We start from the raw sequence: 20,832 nt of genomic DNA on the forward strand, positions 1-20,832 counted from the left end.
GTCTAGGGTTTCTAGCATCCAATTTTGTCATGATTTGGGCAGATATTTGGGTGTTAATATTAGGCATGCAAGGGCTTCTAGGAAGGCGGCGCAGAAAATTATTGAAAAAATTAAAAAAAAAATGGCTAGTTGGAAGGGGTGCTTAATAAAGTTGGAAAACTCTGTTATGGCCTCTATCCCCGCTTATAATATGCAGGTGACTCTCCTTCCAAAATATGCTTGTGAGCAGATTGATTCTTTGATGAGGCAGTTCCTGTGAAAAGATCATGATAATGGCAAAAGGTCACCTCTGGTTAAATGGGAAGTTGTGACCTCTCTTAAAGGGTCGGGTGGCCTAGGCATCCGAGACACCCAGTGTGGTAATATGGCTCTTTTTGAAAAGTTTATTTGGGCTTGTCTTAATAATAGAGATAAATTGTGGGTGCATGTTATTACTCCTAAATAGATTAACTCTGGTTTTATTTGTAACAAGCAGGCTAGTAATATATCAGGACTTTGGAAGAATATTGTGAAAGCTTATGACATCCTCCAAGAGGGCTTCAAGTGGCGTATGGGAAATTTACATCTATTTGCCTGGTATGATATTTAGACTCCTCTCAGAAAGCTTTGTGAGTTCGTTTCCTATGTGTATATATCGGATATCAATATCAAAATTGTTTATTTGTGGAAGAATGGTATTTGGAACTTGGACTCTCTAGCTACTCCGATCCCAGATGCACTTAAGCAGGTTATTTGTTTTGTATGGCTGTGTTTGTTTCTGAGAACAAGACAAGACAAGACACCGAGAACAAGACATAGAGGATAGAGACACAAAATTTTATGTTCTTGTATTCTATTTGGTGATAAACTAGAACAAATTATGAAAATCTAATTTATTCTCATTTTTTTTCATTAAAAAAATTTGAGACAAAAAATATAATAATAAAAATATAATTAAGAAAAATTAACAAGAATAATAAAATAAAAAATAAAAAATAAGTTGTGTCCCTTGTTAGTGTCTCTGTGTCCTTCCTGTCAGGATGGACATAATATCTCTGACCATGTCTTTACTGTCAAACACAATTTTGTGTCTCTGTGTCCTTGTCTCAGTGTTTTGTCTCTGTAAACAAACGCAGCCTATATGTCCCGAGTCAAGCAGGTGATGAACTAGGTTGGAGTTGGGAATCAGCAGCGTCAAAGATTTATAGTGCTCGAGATAGGTATAGGTGGATTGCTAAGAATAAATTCAATTGGGTTAACCATGATAGCTGGAGATGGTTGTGCCATATTGATATTCCAGAGAAGATTAAATTTACCATGTTGGCTTGAATTACATAATGCTCTTCCCACTGCAATTTTTCGGCATAAGCGTTACTTGGCTACCTCTGATGTTTGTCCTTGTTGTAATAATGATCAGGAAACGATTGAGCATTGCCTGAGAGATTGTGTGAGATCCAGAGCCATTTGAAAGTTGTTGGATCCTACCGTTGTTGAGGATGCTGGGAGCAATAACTTCGAGAAATGATGTCGAACTGTTCTTCCTGGTAGAGAGGCCATTGTTGGTGCGGACTTGTGGTGGGTGTGGAGGCATCAATGTAACGATATCTTTAATGATGATAATTCTTAGTCTAATCATAAAGTAGCTGCTTGTGCTAGGATTATAGCTAATGAGTTTAGCTCGACTACGGGTAGGTATTCATACTTTAAAACCATCAATAATCGGATGCATTTGGAACCCCCAACTACTGGCTTATTCAAAATTAACTATGATGCTAGCTTGTTTGTTGATCTCCACCTAGCTGGATTCGATTGCATTATTAGAGATTCTAATGGATGCTGGGTTACGGGCTATTCAGGGAGCATTCCCGTTTGGCTTATTCTTCGTTGCGAACTTTTTGCAGTTTGGCGAGGTTTGGTTTGGTTTTAGCTTGGGATTATGGCATTAAGGAGGTAGTTTATGAAATCGACTGCCTTGATCTTTTGTATCTCCTGCATGGTTGTGAGGATAATGGTAAGGCTGATGTTGGTGATTTAAACTCCAAAATTTAGGAGCTCTTTTCTCGTCAATGGGTTATTCACTTGGATTGGGTTGATCGTAAAGCAAATAAAGCTGCAGACTGGTTGGCTAAGTATGGGGCTAGAAGTAATCCTAATCATGTTATATGGATAGCTTCTAGTGATGATGTCCAACATATTATCTATTCTGATTTAGAATAGGTTTTGGCTTTGGTTTTGTTCTTTGTTTTGTTCAGTAAAAAAATCACTTGAACAAATCAACCTTTTTTGCTAAAAAGAATATATGACTATTTTTTGAATTTATATACAATGAGTACTGAGTTTGTGGAATATAATATAGAAAAATCTATATTAAATTGTGCCAAAAGTTTGAACTCAAAGAAACAAGAAAAAGGAAGGAAGAAGAAAGAAAATAGAAATTACCCTTTCCAGCGTCTAACCATTTCCCCATGGGACATATCACCCCCTAATCATCACTAAATCTCAAGCAAGTCCCCACCCATCTATGTAACTTGACCGTTTGACCCTTGTAACTGGTTGCCAACGGGTTGCCAGTATGACATGTCAGGTGGAGGTTGAGTTATCTATGCCAAGTGCCACGTGTCAATTGGAATTGTTTGAGGGACAAATTACACCCTCCCTACAAGTGAAACATCATCGTTGCTTGCCACTCCTGTTCATGTCACTCATTCACAAAAAAACCTTATCACTTTAACCTGGTGTTGAGAATACGGTAAGGAGTCTGCAACAGTCGTGTGGAGGGTTCAGACGGCAACTGCATGACACGGCAGTGAAAGTTAAGTTCCCTGTTTTAGTTTTTCTCATTATGTTAGTGAAAGATTAGATGACAATGAACTTGTTTTCCATGCACGTCTCTAAGGAATGAACTACCTGTAATTTGTTATGATGAGTATGAGTTAATCGATAAAGTTTTTAACGAATGAACATTGTTTTTTATTAGGGTTCGGTAATGCTAGGTTTTGAGAAACGTAGTTAACATTCCAAGTAATCAAATTCTTATAGTATTTTTAGTCATGATATTCGTCACTATTGTTGTTGTGCATTTTGATGCGTGAGCATCTTTCATATATTTTCCTAGTAAATTTGCATTTGAATTATTAAGTTTAATCAAGAATCAATTATCTTTTAGCCATTATGGATGCTACTTTGATTCGTGTGCAATTCTGTTTATGTCAGGTAGCATTTGAAAGGATTTGATGGAGTTTCTATAGAAAAAGAGAAGAAAGCGAATGATACTATCAACCTTGACCTCCCTGCACTCAAACATGAATAACTTGAGCTACAGAGGTCCAATTGATAGTATTCTAACGTTATTAGAAATCTAACTTCTAGAGCTTTTCAACGATATATAATAATATTCTCTTTTTCTCCAGAACACACCACGTTGGTGGCGCCAAACTTGGAATTCTCAAAGTTTGGCGCCATGATCATTGCAAACTCGCCAAACACACTGCCTTGGTGGAGCCAAACTTGGGATTCTCCAAGTTTGGTTCCAAGATGAAGAAAAAGTGGTATTGTATATGGTTGAAGTGGCGCCAAACTTGGGATTTTCCAAGTTTAGCGCCAACCTTAATGAACTTGGTGGTCCCCATTCATCCCAGAGGAGCAGCTCGAGATGATTTATTTATTTCTGATTAAACTTTATTTTATTTACAAATAGGAAAATATATTATTTAGTTTTAGAAAATATATTTTACATTAATTAGGATTAGATATAAAGGGAAAAGAATCAGTCCTTCGCACTCTTATCTCTTCTCTTCTACCTTATTCCGCACTTTACAGTTTTTCAGAATCCTTATTTTCTCTCTAAACCATGGGCAACTAAACCTCCACTATTAAGGTTAGGAGCTCTGTCTATTGTATGGATTGATACTATTATTCTTCTATTTTAATTCATTTACTGATTTCCGTTTCAAGAATTATTTTCATTCTTTATCTTATGAATCTGGGTGGAACGGAAGTATGACCCTTTTTCTAATTGAGTTCTTGTAAAACTTGGAAAAGCTCTTTGCTTGAACAATAGCTTGAAAATAATTTCACCTAAATTTCTAATTATCTGGACTTAATGGGATACGTGACATATAATCCTCTTATATTTGGGTAATTAAGGATTCTGTGGCATATAAACTAGAATTGAACTTCACCCTCTAATTGGAATTAAGTGACCAAGGAATTGGCAGTTGATGAAGGTTAGAGGAGACTAAAAAGGTCTAAAGAATTAGGGTTTAGTCACATATAGTTTGCCATGAATTGAATCTTGCATGATTGAAATAGTTGATAAGAAAAGTCAATCCAGAAAATGGATATCTCTGAAGCCTTAACAGTTTTTTCCATATATTTCACCTCAATTTATTGCTTATTTTCTGATTCTTTGAATTACTGTTTGATGCATTTGATCTGTTTGTCTAACTAAGTAAATCACCTAACTATTGTTGCTTAGTCCATCAATCCTTGTGAGATCGACCCTCATTCACCTGAGGTATTACTTGGTACTACCCGGTGCACTTGCCGGTTAGTTTGTGGGTAATAAATTTCTCACCACATTACGGTAAAACCTTAATGATTCTGGTAAAAATGTTGCAGATGTCTGTGTTTGTGATCCCTATATTTAACCATGGTGAAAAGCTTGTAAAACATATAATGGAAAGCCTCCTCCGCCTGGGTATGAAAGCGAGAGTATTGAGGACTCTGTAGAGGTACAAAGACATAAGAAGGAAAAAGTGAAGTCTTTTTCACCTAAGACCATGGCAAAAAGAAGGGCCTCCAGGAGATACATTGGTGCGAGAAGCAGGAAACATGTTCTATATAGAAAAACACAAAGTGGGCCTAGCACTGGAGATTCAGGGTTGGGTCAATCCCAAGGTAGTAGAGGAGTTAATGGGCCATAAATAGGTAATATGAAAGGCCCAAATAGAGTTGATGATGTGGGGCAAAAGGGGGTTCTAAATGATGCTAGTGAGGATATCTTGGATGGTGGTGAGGTTGTATATAAGTATGAGTCTGAGGGGTTTGTCACTCCAGTTTCATCAAATAATGAGAGGGGCCCTACTGGTCCAGATTTCAATGCGGACAATGCATATGGAGAGATTACATGTATATTAAGAATGAGCCAAGGAGAGTTAGAGCAACTTGGGCGGAGGAGGATTGTCCTTGGTTGATCTATGTGTCAAAGAACTCGGCTAACAAGGTTTTTGAGGTAAAGACTTTGTACAATGAACACACATGTGGCAGGGATTATGGAAGCAACCTTACGGTCAAAAAATGGGTTGCTGAGAAATTGGAATTGCGATTGAAGACGCAACCGAAGTTGACACCTAGGGAGGCAACAGACCATATGAAGAAAGATTATAATGTTCAATTGAATAGAAAGATGATTATAAGGGCATTAAAGCAGGCTAGGGAGATTGTTCTCAGTAGTGAAAAGGCACAATTTGGGAAGATGAGGGACTATCTGAATGAGATATACAAGAACAATCCAGGGAGCACAACTCATATGAACACTTTACCCCAGCCACAAGGTCCAAACCTATTTGAGAGAGTGTATATCAGTTTTGATGCTTACAAAAAAGGATTTAGGTATGTGTTTGTGTTTGAAGTCTCCAGAAATTCACACAAGCTTGGGGTTAATATGAAAAATCAAACATGCACCTGTAATTTTTGGTAGCTCGCAGGTTAGGTGTACAATTATATGTCGTATTTGCAAATCTGTTATAACATTTATATTAGCTATTCTGTTTTAGCAACATGTAAGATGTTTTAGATATATTATTTTCTTCAGATACAAAATTTAGATAGGCTATTTTGGATATTCTGTCCTATAGGTGTACCTTGTGTTCATTATGTTGCAGCGATATCAAGAGTGAACGTAAAATCAGCTGAGCATTTTGTGTCTCCATTCCTCACCATGGAAGTCATAAGGAAGACTTATGATATCTGTGTCAACCCTGTACCTAGTGAGGAGTTCTGAGAACCAACTGACCAATTAAAGCTTGATCGACCCAGAATTGTAAGGCCTGCTGGTAGACCAACTAAGAGGAAAAAAGAAGCAATTCAACTTCCTGCACCAATCAATGGCGACAAAGTCAGAAGGACCTTCCAGTTTACCTGCAGCAAATATGGAGAAAAAAGGTACTACTTCAAAACATGTAAGGGAGCCCCTAAAAATCCTAACTAGCAGCCAAAAAGAAAGAAATAGAAAAATGTATCCTTGGAGGTTGCATTAGTTAATCAAGATAGGAACAACAATGAGGCTGCTACTCCATCTATGATCTTGCACCACTAGCTGCTCCTCCAATTTAGGTTAACTATATTATAGAATAGTACCTATGCAATATTCATCCATGGAATTCTAGGTTAAGGGTGACCTACTCCTTTTTTGATGTTGCAGGATGGATCCTCTGGTTAGACTCACACCAACCCAAACCCTCAAAAGCTTTCTTTAGAAGAAATTAGGGTTAGCAAAGTGAAATGTCCTTGGTTGTGTTTTTTATTTTTTTTATTTTTTGTTTTTTGGACTGTTTGCTTGGCTATTTATGGTGTGACGTATGATTGAAATTCAATAATTATCCTCTGTTTTTTTGCATCTTATTTCCAAATGAAATAGACCAAGTATAAGAAGAATAAGAAAAATATGCCAAAAAGGCCAACTCTTCCACAAGATGGACAAGAGAAAATCCAAAACACTTAGTCTGCTCCTCCAATGGTAAATGCTCCTCTCTATTCCTTTTGGCCCGTTGTATTATTGTACACCTTAATTTATTGTGGACTAACTTGATCTTATGCATGTTATTGCATAGCAATCTCAAAATGAATCTGTACCACCAGTCTAGCCAACTACTAGATTCAGGACCAAGCAGAGGACTTTTAGACCACCAGCTCCTCTGAATCCGCAACCATTAAACATCCATGGACCACTCAGCCTGCACCAACTCAAGCTACTTTAGGCTAGTCTACTATACCAAAAAATCCTGAGGCAATCTCCAAAAAAACAGTGACTACAACAAGTGGAGGAACTTCTTCAAGACTATTCAAGTTCATTCCAACACCAAATTTCAGGCCACCTAAGCAGACTTAGTTATTTAGGATAGTCATATCATATGACATCACATTTAGTTATCTATTTTTGTGTTTCTCTTTGGTTGCTAATCTTGTGTTTTGGAAACTAGTAATTGGTTTAGACATGTTTTGTGATACAATTTGTGCAATGTCAAAAACATGGTTGGTATGGTTACATGTTGGAAACTTTGCCTGACAAGTTTGTGAGATATGTTGTTGAAACTTTGCCTCACAGAATTTGTTAGTTACATTTTGGAAACTCTGTCTCATAGGGTTTGATAGATATCTTTTGAAAATTTTGCTATTGTTGATGAGCGGATAATTTATACGCTTTTTGGCATTGTTTTTAGTATGTTTTTAGTATATTTTAGTTAGTTTTTATTATATTTTTATTAGTTTTTATTCAAAAATCATATTTCTGGACTTTACTATGAGTTTGTATATTTTTCTGTGATTTCAGGTATTTTCTGGCTAAAAATGAGGGACTTGAGCAAAAATCTAATTCAGAGGCTGAAAAAGGACTGCAAATGCTGTTGGATTCTGACCCTCCTGCATTCGAAATGGATTTTCTGGAGCTATAGAAGCCCAATTGGCGCGTTCTCAACTGAGTTGGAAAGTAGACATCTTGGGCTTTCTATAAATATATAATAGTTCATACTTTGTCCTTGATTTGATGGCCCAAACTGGCGTCAAAACGCCGTTAGAGACCCTTTTCTGGCATTAAACGCCAGAACTGGCACAAAAGCTGGAGTTAAACGCCCAAACTGGTACCAGAACTGGAATTTAACTCCAAGAGAAGCCTATGCACGTGAAAGCTTCAATGCTCAGCCCAAGCACACACCAAGTGGGCCCGGAAGTGGATTTCTACATCATTTACTCATTTCTGTAAACCCTAGGCTACTAGTTCATTATAAATAGGATCTTTTACTATTGTATTTTCGTCTTGGTTATTCTGGTTCCCTCTCTGGGGCCAAAGCCAATGAACACCCTTATAACTTATGTATTTTTAATGGTGGAGTTTCTACACCCCATAGATTAAGGTGTGGAGCTCTGCTGTTCCTCATGAATCAATGCAAAGTACTATTGTTTTTCTATTCAACTCAAGCTTTTTCTTATTTTAAGATATTCACTCGCACTTCAACCTGACGAATGTGATGATCCATGACACTCATCATCATTCTCTCTTATGAACGCGTGTCTGACAACCACCTCCGTTCTATTTGCCATAGCTTGGGTGTATGTCTCTTAGCCTCCTGGTTCACGACGCATGGTTGCCTCTCCTGACAATAGAGCCCTCCATTCTGTGAGATCAGAGTCTTCGTGGTATAAGCTAGAATCAATTGGTAGCATTCTTGAGATCCAGAAAGTCTAAACCTTATCTGTGGTATTCTGAGTAGGATCTGGGATGGGATGACTGTGACGAGCTTCAAACTCGCGAGTGTTGGGCATAGTGACAGACGCAAAAGGATCAATGGATCCTATTCCAACATGAGTGAGAACCGACAGATGATTAGTCGTGCGGTGACCGCGCATTTGGACCATTTTCACTGAGAAGACGGACGGTAGCCATTGACAACGGTGATCCCCCAACATACAGCTTGCCATGGAAAGGAGTATGAATGATTGGATGAAGGCAATAGGAAAGCAGAAATTCAGAAGGAACAAAGCATCTCCATACGCTTATATGAAATTCTTACCAATGAATTGTATAAACATCTCTATCCTATTTTATGTTTTATTTATATTTTAATTATCAAAACTCCATAACCATTTGAATTTGTCTGACTGAGATTTACAAGATGACCATAGCTTGCTTCAAGCCGACAATCTCCGCGGATCGACCCTTACTCACATAAGGTATTACTTGGACGACATAGTGCACTTGCTGGTCAGCTGCACGGAGTTGTGTGAAAAGTGTGTGATCATGATTTCGTATACCAAGTTTTTGGCGCCGTTGCCGGGGATTGTTCGAGTTTGGACAACTGACGGTTCATCTTTTTGCTTAGATTGGGTAATTTTATTTTTATTTAAGCTTTTTATTTTTAATTTCGAAAAATTCAAAAAAATATATTTTTCTTCAAAATTTTTAAGAATGAATTCTAGAGTTTCATGATGATCTGTTGAAGTCTGGATGGATGTGAAGCCATGTCTAATCTTTTGGACCGAGGTTTCAACTTATCATCACAAGAGCTTGTTGATTTCTATCAGTCCTGCTGTTGAATGTAATGACCTGCTAAAGCTTGGCTGGCCAGTGGCCATGTCTAGTATTTTGGACCGAAGCTTTCACTGAAAGCTTGGCTGGCTAGTAAGCCATGTCTAATTCCTGGACCGGAGTTTTAGACTAACATTGCATGATTCTTGGAATTTTCATTAAGAATTTTGAATTCCTTATTTTTTTTTTCAAATAATTTTCGAAAAATACAAAAAAAATAAAATTATAAAAATCAAAAATAATTTGTGTTTCTTGTTTAAGTCTAGAGTCACATTTTAAGTTTGGTGTCTTGCATATTTTTAATTTCCTTGCATTTTTCGAAAATATATGTATTATGTTCTTCATTGATCTTCAAGTTAATCTTGATGATTTTCTTGGGTCTGATCTTTAAATTCTCTTGTTTAGTGTCTTTTGTTGTTTCTTATATGCATTCTCAGTTTATTAGTGTCTCTAATATGAAAACTTCTAAGTTTGGTGTCTTGCATGCATTGTTTATTTAATCTTAGTTTTTCATGATTAGTGTCATTTTGTTGTTGTTCTCTCTCATTATTAAAAATTCAAAAAAAAAATTCAAAATTATGTCTTTTCAAGCTAATAATATAGAGAATTGAAGATTCAGAACATATGGAATCACAGAGAAAAAGCTGGGCGTTCAAAACGCCCAGTGAGGAAGGAAATCTGGCATTTAAACGCCAGCCAGGGTACCTGGCTGGGCGTTAAACGCCCAAAAGGGTAGTATTTTGGGCGTTAAACGCCAGAATGGATACTGTTCCGAGGGTTACCTGAAACTGGAGGTCGATCTCGATTGAGATCTTCTGTACAGGTCGGAGATGACGTGTCCGACTGGTGGGTGGCGGCCGGAGCTATCGTGTCCGACTTGTTGGACTGGCTGCACTGCTGATCCTTGGTCACCGGAGGGTGGGGGTACCTGCAAGAGACTCCGATGCTTAAGTTAGCATGGGTATTAAACAGGTTTTATGTAGAATCAGAGTATGAGTTATACCTGGGTGCTCCAGTGTATTTATAATGGTGAGAAGTGACCTTTTTAGATAAGATAAGTTAGTTATCTTATCTTATTTTATCTTATCTTTGGGTGAGGTCAGCTTATCTTCAACGGAACCGCCCTTCTCTTTGTAGGCTTGGGCTGCCTTTGGATTGGGCTGTGTTCCTTCGTTTGGGCCTTCTTGGGCCTTCCTGTCGATTTGGCCGACCTTTTTTGTAAAGAGGTCGGATAGTCTGACCTGAAGAGGTCGGTCGCTTTGTCTCCAATCATCCCAGGTCGGATAGCTCGACCCAGGGTATGAACAGTGCCCCTGCTTGAGCTCGGTCTTTTGTTGAGGTCGAATCCTTGACTTCGGTCCTTCTAGTGAAGCTGAACTCAAGCATTTTTTCGATTCCTTTCTTTGCAGAGCCTTTTTTGAATGTGGAACGTTTCTTCTTTCGCTTCTTCTGAAAGCGCGCGCTTTTGCATTTAGTATTTTGACCTTGGGAATATGCGAGGCTTTAAATACCTTCATTAATTGGTTTTAATTGCCCGTTTCCCTTGGTTTTTTATTTTGAATCTTTCGATCAAAAACGGTTTCTCTCCTTCGTGCTCTCTTCGTAACTTCTTCCTTCACTCTCTCACTTTCTGTTTTCGTCTGCATCATTTTGCCTTTTCTTGCATGATAGCGTCACTTGGCGATTCTCTGGGTGATTCCATCTTCCATCTCTTTTGCAGCTTCTCTCTTTGTTCAGGTTGGCTTTTCTTCCTTTCTCTTTTTCGCATCATTTTCTTGTCTGATTTTGAGAAAGTTTTGATTTTGCTTGGAAAAAGTTTGGATCTTTCTGCTTTTGTTGTGCCAGATTACTGTTGTAATGTGTGTTCTGGGAGTTTCTTCGTCTTTTTGCATGAATCTTTTTGCCTTTCCTCTTTGTTTGATGCTTGCACGTTATCACTGTTTCTGTTTGTGCTTTTGATTTTGAAGCTTTGTAGTGATAATTTTGTTTGATTCTGAAAAAAGGTTGTGTCTTTGACGATTTCTGCTTTGTCATGTTTGATGTCGGCGATGCTCCTTGCTGATAGACTGTAGGAAGATAGTGGCTTTGATGACTTTGTGTTTTTCTTCTTCGAAATGTTTGATATTTGAGATCTTCTTTTCTTGTTTGAGAAATGTCGGGACGTAAGCTGTAGCTTTTTCCTGAAACCTTGCTTTGTTACTACCTCCAAAGGATGCCCCAGGACTTTGGTTTGAGTTTTGGGGATTTCCTTTTCTGTTTGTTTGTCTGGATCCTATTAGTCGAGTTGTTTTGCCCCTCGTCCGAGATGTTTTTTAGTAATCCAATCTTCTTTTCTTATTGTAGGATTAGTTGGCCTCATGTCTTCTCGCAATAACATTGTAGAGGTGTCTTCTAAAGTTCCCGAGGGGATGTCCGATTGGCTGGACTCCCTTGTCTTAATGTGTGTCTTTGACGTGGATGCTGAATTTTGTGTAGAGCTGAGGAAACGTCATAGGATTTGTGGTAGCAGTGCCCGGGAGAGGGATTATGAGCTTGTAGCTCTCGATTCTGACGAGAGGGTTTGTTTTCTGACTCCTGTCGAGGGAGAGCGTCCCTTCTTCTATGCTTATGAATATTTCTTCAGCCAGTTGGACGTTACTTTTCCTTTTACTGCTTTCGAGACCGACTTGTTGTGGTCATGTAACATTGCCCCATCCCAGCTTCATCCGAATTCCTGGGGTTTTATCAAGATATTTCAGCTGCTTTGCCGAGAGTTAGGCGTAACACCTTCTCAGACTCTTTTCCTTTATCTTTTTGTCTCTGCCAAGCCTGGAGGTTCCTCCAAAAAGAAAGCTTCCTGGGTTTCTTTCAGGTCGGCCCAGGGCCATAAAGTTTTTGCCATGTATGACGAGTCTTTTAAGGACTTTAAGAATGACTTCTTTAGAGTTCGTGCTGTTGAGGGGGCCCGACCCTTTTTTCTTGACGAAAATGATGAACCTGCTTTTCCTCTAGAGTGGCAGAAAGATGTGAGGGTGTCTCGTTATACCTGGGAGATGCTTGATGAGGTTGAGCGAGCTTTTGTTGTTGTTCTTGAGGATTTATGGGGGGAACCACCCTATCTTGATACAAAAAAGTTTTTGAATGACCCGTCCCTGGTTCAGACTATTTTGGGTACTTGTCTGACTTGTTTCTGTACTTGTTTTCTTAGTTTGGCTTCCTCTTCTTGTGATTGTAACCCTTTACTGTGACTGATTTCTGTATTTGCAGAGATTTTAAAAAACAATGATTCTATGAAGGCCTTCAAAAAGGCAAAGAAGGCGACTGCTGCTCAAAACATCTCGGCCAAGGCGGCCGGAGAGGGATCTTCTCAAATTCAAGTGAAGCCGCCCGTGCCGAGTTCTCCTGGGCCGAGGAAGGTGATCCCCACTCCTCGGGTTCGTCTGGCTGAGCCTCCTCAGTCTTCTGCCACTACTTTTGGTGCTCCTTCTAACAAGAAGAAAAAAACAATTGAGCCTTTCAACATTGATGCCCCTGATTTTGATGCGATCAAGTTCGTAGATCAGTAAATTGGTCCCTTCGGTGCCCTTCCTATGGATGATGTGTCGCTCCTTCGCCATCTGGACTTTATAACTTGAAGCAGTGTTAGAATGGCATATATGGGGGCTGCCCTATACCGGACTGCTCAAAATCTTCCTCTCCATGCCACCAAGCCTTTATGGAGGAGGCTAAACAGGAGTTTGATCGGATGAAGGGCCTGAAGGAGGAGCTTGAAGTAAAGGTAGCCAAATTGGAAAAGGATCTGGAGAATGAGAAGGCGAGTTCCCTTTCTCTGGCGGCTTCTGTGAGGCTGGTCGAGGACACGGCACCGAGGTATAAAGACAGCTATGTCACATCCTATCAGGAGGGAATGCGTCTGAAGGAGGAGTTGGAGAACGCCCGAGCTGATTACTCCGAGCTCCACGGTCATCTTGTTGGCAACGTAACTGCTGCCTATGAGAACCTGAAAGAGCAAGTCCGGATTATTGCTCCCGAGGCCGACCTTACTCTCTTCAGCCGGGATAATGTTGTGAGGGATGGTAAGATTGTCCTGATGACGAGGATGATGATGATGTTGAACCTCCCCCTGTATCTTCTGCCAAAGTGTCAACCTCTTCAGTTCCTCCGGTTGTGTCTGATCCGGATTGCCAGATTCTGAACCGGGATGATGGAACCGTGGATGCTGTGCCTATCCAAACTCGACCTCCTTCTCCCCGTACTGATGCTGCTGAGAAGGCTCCCGATCTTTGCTGATTTCTCTTTGGATATTTGTGTAGTTGGCCCGGCTTGTGGGCTTTTAAACTCTTTATTTGTAGTTTGAATATTTTGCTAACTATTGATATTCCTTTTGGTTGCTTGTTTAGCAACTTCTATTTTGAAAAACAATAAGTATCTTTTAGGCTTTTGGGCCTGACCCTGAAACTTTATAATATTGTATTTCATATCATGCTTATTTGCGCTTGTCTTAGCACTTTTTGAAAATGTCAGAGCCTTCGGCCTCTTTGGATTGCTTTGCACTTGTTGCCTGTGGGTTGGATCCTTTGAGGTCATGGAGGGGTGGTTCCAACTTGTTTCTTGGTTTTCTTGCTCTTGCTTGTATCTTTATCGATCCATAACCGATTTCTTTGCGTTGGTCCTCTTTCCAGTTACTTTTGCAGTCCTCTGTCTTGGACCTTTGCTAGGTCTCTTTCAGGGACTACTTTTATAACTTGTTTGTAGGAGGTCGACCATTTTATATCGTCCTCTTCTAAGTTATTTTTGTAATCCTCTTTCTTGGACCTTTGCCAGGTCTCTTTCAGGGATTACTTTTATAACTTGTTCGTTGTAGGAGACCGACTTCTTTATGTCGATCTCTTCTAAGTTATTTCGTAATCCTCTTTCTTTGACCTTTGTCAGGTCTCTTTCAGGGATTACTTTTATAACTTGTCCGTTGTAGGAGACCGACTTCTTTATGTCAATCTCTTCTAAGTTATTTCGTAATCCTCTTTCTTGGACCTTTGTCAGGTCTCTTTCAGGGATTACTTTTATAACTTGTTTTTGTAGGAAACCGACTTTGTTAGGTCGATCTCTTCTAAGTTATAGCAATTCCTCTTTTATAGGGTTGGCCAGACCTCTTTCCAGGGATTTGCTGATAACTTGGGTTAACTTGGTCCGACTTCTCAACATCGGCCAGTCTTTAAGTTATTATTTAGCAATCCATAAGACCTCGTCAAGTTCTTTTTCGGATCACTTTCGATAACTTCTTGCATTATTCTGTGTTCATCTTTTCCGATTTGTAGAAGGTGATTTCTATCTTTGTTTGGTCAACCTTTAGATGAATCGCGTTTTCATCTTTATTGGTCTTCCATCGTGATCGTGCAGTGAATCTGTTTTTCACTTTCTGCCGATCTGTTGCTTTATAATCGGACGATGAATGCTTCAGATTAATGCGTCTTGAGAATTTGTAGAATATCTAAAATATATTTTATTCAAAATAAAATGCAAATATATACATGTGGGAGTTTTTCATCCCTTTAAGTCGAATAATTTCTGGATCTCAACTTGGTGCCTCATTAAAAAACCTTTTCAGGAAAAAGAGTGCATCCTACGACGAGATCTTCTAGCTATAGTACCTTCTTAGGTTGCCAGCGTACCATGATCTAGGGAGCTCTCGTCCATCGAGTTCGGACAGTCTGTAGTAGCCCTTTCCAAGTACTTCTGTAACTCGGTAGGGTCCTTTCCAGTTTGCTGCTAGCTTTCCTTCTCCAAGTTGAGTTGTTCCAATATCATTTCGGATTAGGATTAGATCATTCTCAGTGAAACTTCTTGGCACTACCCTTTGATTACATCTTGAAGCCATTCGGTGCTTTAGCGCTTCTTCCCTGATCCGAGCTCTTTCTTGGATTTCTGGAAGTAGGTCGAGCTCTTCTCTTTGAAGTTGAGAGTTGGCTTGTTCATTGTAATGGACCACTCTAGGAGACCCTTCCTCGACCTCTACTGAGATCATTGCCTCCACTCCGTACGCTAATCGAAATGGTGATTCGTTTGTGGTAGAATGTGGTGTTGTTCGATATGCCCATAGGACTTGTGGGAGTTCTTCGGTCCAAGCTCCATTTGCTTCTTGCAGTCTTCGTTTCAGCCTAGCCAATATGACTTTGTTGGCAGCCTTAGCCTGTCCATTGGCTTGAGGATGTTCGAAGGAGGTGAACTGGTGTTTTATGTTCAAGTCGGCTGCTAATTTCCTGAAACCTGCATCTGTGAATTGAGTGCCATTGTCTGTGGTGATAGAGTGTGGAACTCCGAACCTTGTGACAATGTTTCTATATAAGAATTTCCGGCTTCTTTGAGCAGTGGCGTTGGCTAGGGGCTCTGCCTCAATCCACTTTGTGAAATAGTCTATCCCAACTATGAGGAATTTGACTTGTCCCGATCCCTGGGGAAAGGGTCCTAGAAAGTCGAGTCTCCATTTTGCAAATGGCCAAGGTGAAGTTACGTTGATGAGTTCTTCTGGCGGGGCGATGTGGAAGTTGGCATGTTTCTGGCATAGGGGACATGTCTTTACAAACTCTGTAGCTTCTTTTTGTAAAGTTGGCCAGTAAAATCCCGCCCGGAGTACCTTTTTGGTGAGAGCTTGTGCTCCGAGATGATTACCACAAATACCGTTGTGTACTTCCTCTAAAACTTCCCTTGTGTTAGAGGTCGGCACACATTTTAACAACGGTATTGAGATCCCTCTCTTGTATAGGGTGTTGTTTATGATAGTGTAGTACTGAGCCTCCCGTTTTAACCTCTTTGCCTCCTTTTCATCTGTGGGGAGTGTTTCTGCTTTGAGGTAGTTAATTATGGGGGTCATCCATCCTTGGTCCTGACTTGTTATGGCTAGGACTTTTTTCTCTTCCGAGATTGATGGGTTCTGTAGCATTTCCTGGATGAGGCTTCTATTGTTGCCCCCTGGTTTGGTGCTGGCTAGTTTCGAGAGTGCATCAGCTCGGACATTTTGTTCGCGGGGTATGTGGCAGATCTTATATTCCCCGAGTTGTCTGAGCTGTTCCTTGGTTTTATCCAAATACTTTTTCATGGTGGGATCTTTGGCTTGGTAACTCCCTGTTATTTGTGAGGTGATTACCTGTGAGTCGCTGAACATATTGAGTTTTTGAGCTCCAACCTCCTTAGCCAGCTTCAAACCAGCTAATAACGCTTCATATTCCACCTAATTGTTTGAGGCCGGGAACCCAAAATTGAGGGAAAGCTCAACTTGGATTCTGTTGATGCTGATGAAGGACTGCTGATGCTGTTGGATTCTGACCTCCTTGCACTCAAAGTGGATTTTCTGGAGCTACAGAACTCAAAATGGCGCGCTTCCAATTGCGTTGGAAAGTAGACATCCAGGGCTTTCCAGAAATATATAATAGTCCATACTTTGGCCGAGTTTAAATGATGCAAATGGGCATTGAACGCCAGTTTTACGCTGCTGTCTGGAGTTAAACGCCAGAAACACATTACAAACCAGAGTTGAACGCCAGAAATACGTTACAAACTGGCGTTCAACTCCAAGAATGACCTCTGCACGTGTAACATTCATGCTCAGCCCAAGCACACACCAAGTGGGCCCCGGAAGTGGATTTATGCATCAATTACTTACTTCTGTAAACCCTAGTGACTAGTTTAGTATAAATAGAACTTTTTATTATTGTATTCAAAGTCTTTGGTTACTCCGGTTCCCCTCTGGGGCCGAGACTAATGAACTCCATTATCACTTATGTATTTTCAAATGGTAGAGTTTCTACACTCCATAGATTAAGGTGTGGAGCTCTGTTGTTCCTTATGAATTAATGCAAAGTACTACTGTTTTTCTATTCAACTCAACTTATTCCGCTTCTAAGATATTCATTCGCACTTCAACATGAATGTGATGAACGTGACAATCATCATCATTCCCCCATGAACGCGTGCCTGACAACCACTTCCGTTCTACCTTCGATTGAATGATTATCTCTTGGATCTCTTAATCAGAATCTTCGTGGTGTAAGCTAGATTGATGGCGGCATTCATGAGAATCCGGAAAGTCTAAACCTTGTCTGTGGTATTCCGAGTAGGATTCTGGGATTGAATGACTGTGACGAACTTCAAACTCGCGAGTGCTGGGCGTAGTGACAGACGCAAAAGGAGGGTGAATCCTATTCCAGTATGATCAAGAACCTCAGATGATTAGCCGTGCCGTGACAGAGCATTTGGACCATTTTCACAAGAAGATGGGATGTAGCCATTGACAACGGTGATGCCCTTACATAAAGCCAGCCATAGAAAGGAGTAAGACTGATTGGATAAAGACAGCAGGGAAGCAGAGGTTTAGAGGAACGAAAGCATCTCCATGCATTTATCTGAAATTCTCACCAAGGATTTACATAAGTATTTCTATCCTTATTTTATTATTGATTTTCGAAAACTCCATAACCATTTTATATCCGCCTGACTGAGATTTACAAGATGACCATAGCTTGCTTCATACCAACAATCTCCGTGGGATCGACCCTTACTCACGTAAGGTTTTATTACTTGGACGACCCAGTGCACTTGCTGGTTAGTTGTGCGAAGTTGTGATGAAAAGTTGAGATTACAATTGAGCGTACCATGTTGATGGCGCCATTGATGATCACAATTTCGTGCACCAAGTTTTTGGCGCCGTTGCCGGGGATTGTTCGAGTTTGGACAACTGACGGTTCATCTTGTTGCTCAGATTAGGTAACTTTCTTTTTGTTTTATTTTCAAAAATTTTTCAAAAACCTTTCAAAAATTTCTCCTTTGTTTTCGAAAAAAAAAAGGTTTTCAAAAAAAAAAGTTTTCAAAAATTTATATTTTTCTTCAGAATTTTTAAGAATGAATTCTAGTGTTTCATCATGATTTGTTGAATCCTGGCTGGCTGTAAGCCATGTCTAATCTTTTGGACTGGGGTTTCAACTTATCATCACAAGAGATTGTTGATTCTCACACACTTAGTTCCTCTATACATGGAAAGTATCAATATCTGCTGAAGCTTGGCTGGCCATTGGCCATGTCTAGTGTTTTGGACCGGAGCTTTCACTGAAAGCTTGGCTGGCTAGTGAGCCATGTCTAATTCCTGGACTGGAGCTTTAGACTAACATGGCAAGATTCCTGGAATTCATATTAAAAATTTTGGAATCCTTATTTTTTCTTTTACAAATAATTTTCGAAAAAAATCCAAAAAAATTAGAAAATTAAAAAAATCAAAAATATTTTTGTGTTTCTTGTTTGAGTCTTGAGTCAATTTTTAAGTTTGGTGTCAATTGCATGTTCATCTTGCATTTTTTCGAAAAATTCATGCATTCATAGTGTTCTTCATGATCTTCAAGTTGTTCTTAATAAGTCTTCTTGTTTGATCTTGATGTTTTCTTGTTTTGCATCTTTTCTTGTTTTACATGTGCATTTTTGCATCCATAGAGTCTAAACATGAAAGATTTCTAAGTTTGGTGCCTTGCATGTTTTCTTTGCATAAAAAAAATTTTCAAAAATATGTTCTTGATGTTCACCATGATCTTCAAAGTGTTCTTGGTGTTCATCTTGACATTCATAGCATTCTTGCATGCATTCATTGTTTTGATCCAAAATTTTCATGCATTGAGTCTTTTTCATGTTTTTCTCTCTCATCATTAAAAATTCAAAAATAAATAAAAAAAAATATCTTCTCCTTTTTATTCTCATAAATTCGAAAATTAGATTTGACTTTTGCAAAAATTTTTAAAATCTAGTTGTTTTTATGAGTCAAATCAAATTTTCAATTTAAAAATCCTATCTTTTTCAAAAATCAAATCTTTTTCATTTTTCTTAGTTATTTTCGAAAATTTTTAAAAAAATATTTTTCAAAAATCTTTTTCTTATCTTTAGCACATAATTTTCGAAAATAACATCATCAATTAATGTTTTGATTCAAAAATTTCAAGTTTGTTACTTACTTGTTAAGAAAGATTCAAACTTTAAGTTCTAATATCATATCTTGTGATTTCTTGTGAATCAAGTCATTAATTGTGATTTTAAAAATCAAATCTTTTTCAAAACTAATTTCAATCATATCTTTTCAAAAATATCTTTTCTAACTTCCTATCTTCTTATCTTTTCAAAATTGATTTTCAAATTTGTTTCAACTAACTAACTAACTTTTTGTTTGTTTCTTATCTTTTTCAAAACTACCTAACTAACTCTCTCTCTCTAATTTTCGAAAATATCTTCCCTCTTTTTCAAAATTTCTTTTTAATTAACTAATTATTTTAATTTTTTATTTTAATTTTCGAAAAATTACTAACCTTTTTCAAAAAAAAAATTATTTTCGAAAATCACTAACTCTTTTTCAAAAAATTATTTTCGAAAATCATCTTCCTCCCTCATCTCCTTCTAATTATTTATTCATCTACTAACACTTCTCTTCATCTCACATCATTGCTCCTATCCTTACCCTTGTGTTTGGATTCTTCATTCTTCTTCACCCCTATTCCTTTTCTTATTCTACTAACAATAAGGAACCTCTTTACTGTGACATAGAGGATTCCTCTTCTTTTCTTGTTCTCTTCTCTTTCTTATGAGCAGGAACAAAGAAAAAGGCATTCTTGTTGAAGCTAATCCAGAACCTGAAAGAACTCTGAAGAGGAAACTAAGAGAAGCTAAATTACAACAATCCAGAGACAACCTTATTGAAAATTTCGAACAAGTAAGGGAGATGGCAGCCGAACCCAACAATAATAATGCAAGGAGAATGCTTGGTGACTTCACTGCACCAAATTCCAATTTACATGGAAGAAGCATCTCCATTTCTGCCATTGGAGCAAACAACTTTGAGCTGAAACCTCAATTAGTTTCTCTAATGCAGCAGAACTGCAAGTTTTATGGACTTCCATCTGAAGATCCTTTTCAGTTCTTAACTGAATTCTTGCAGATATGTGATACTGTTAAGACTAATGGAGTAGATCCTGAAGTCTACAAGCTCATGCTTTTCCCTTTTGCTATAAGAGACAGAGCTAGAGTGTGGTTGGACTCTCAACCCAAAGATAGCCTGAACTCTTGGGATAAGCTGGTCACGGCTTTCTTAGCCAAGTTCTTTCCTCCTCAAAAGCTGAGCAAGCTTAGAGTGGATGTTCAAACTTTCAGACAAAAAGAAGGTGAATCCCTCTATGAAGCTTGGGAGAGATACAAGCAACTAACCAAAAAGTGTCCTTCTGACATGCTTTCAGAATGGACCATCCTGGATATATTCTATGATGGTTTATCTGAGCTATCAAAGATGTCATTGGATACTTCTGCAGGTGGATCCATTCACCTAAAGAAAACGCCTGCAGAAGCTCAAGAACTCATTGACATGGTTGCTAACAACCAGTTCATGTACACTTCTGAGAAGAATCCTGTGAATAATGGGACGCCTATGAAGAAGGGAGTTCTTGAAATTGATACTCTGAGTGCTATATTAGCTCAGAATAAAATATTGACTCAGCAAGTCAATATGATTTCTCAGAGTCTGAATGGAATGCAAGCTGCATCCAGCAGTACTC

General features: G+C 38.8%; 1 non-coding gene across 1 annotated transcript; it reads right to left on the reverse strand.

Annotated features, from left to right (window-relative positions):
• Positions 1-20,405: 20,405 nt before the first annotated feature.
• On the reverse strand, positions 20,406-20,513 carry LOC148550666 (small nucleolar RNA R71). The gene has a single exon (XR_015893025.1). It is a non-coding gene; the product is annotated as a small nucleolar RNA R71 (small nucleolar RNA).
• Between the last annotated feature and the right edge of the window lie 319 nt (positions 20,514-20,832).

Source organism: Arachis ipaensis, chromosome B7 (genome assembly GCF_059453495.1).
Source record: "Arachis ipaensis isolate K30076 ecotype BB chromosome B7, ASM5945349v1, whole genome shotgun sequence".
In the NCBI taxonomy this organism is placed as follows: Eukaryota; Viridiplantae; Streptophyta; class Magnoliopsida; order Fabales; family Fabaceae; genus Arachis; species Arachis ipaensis.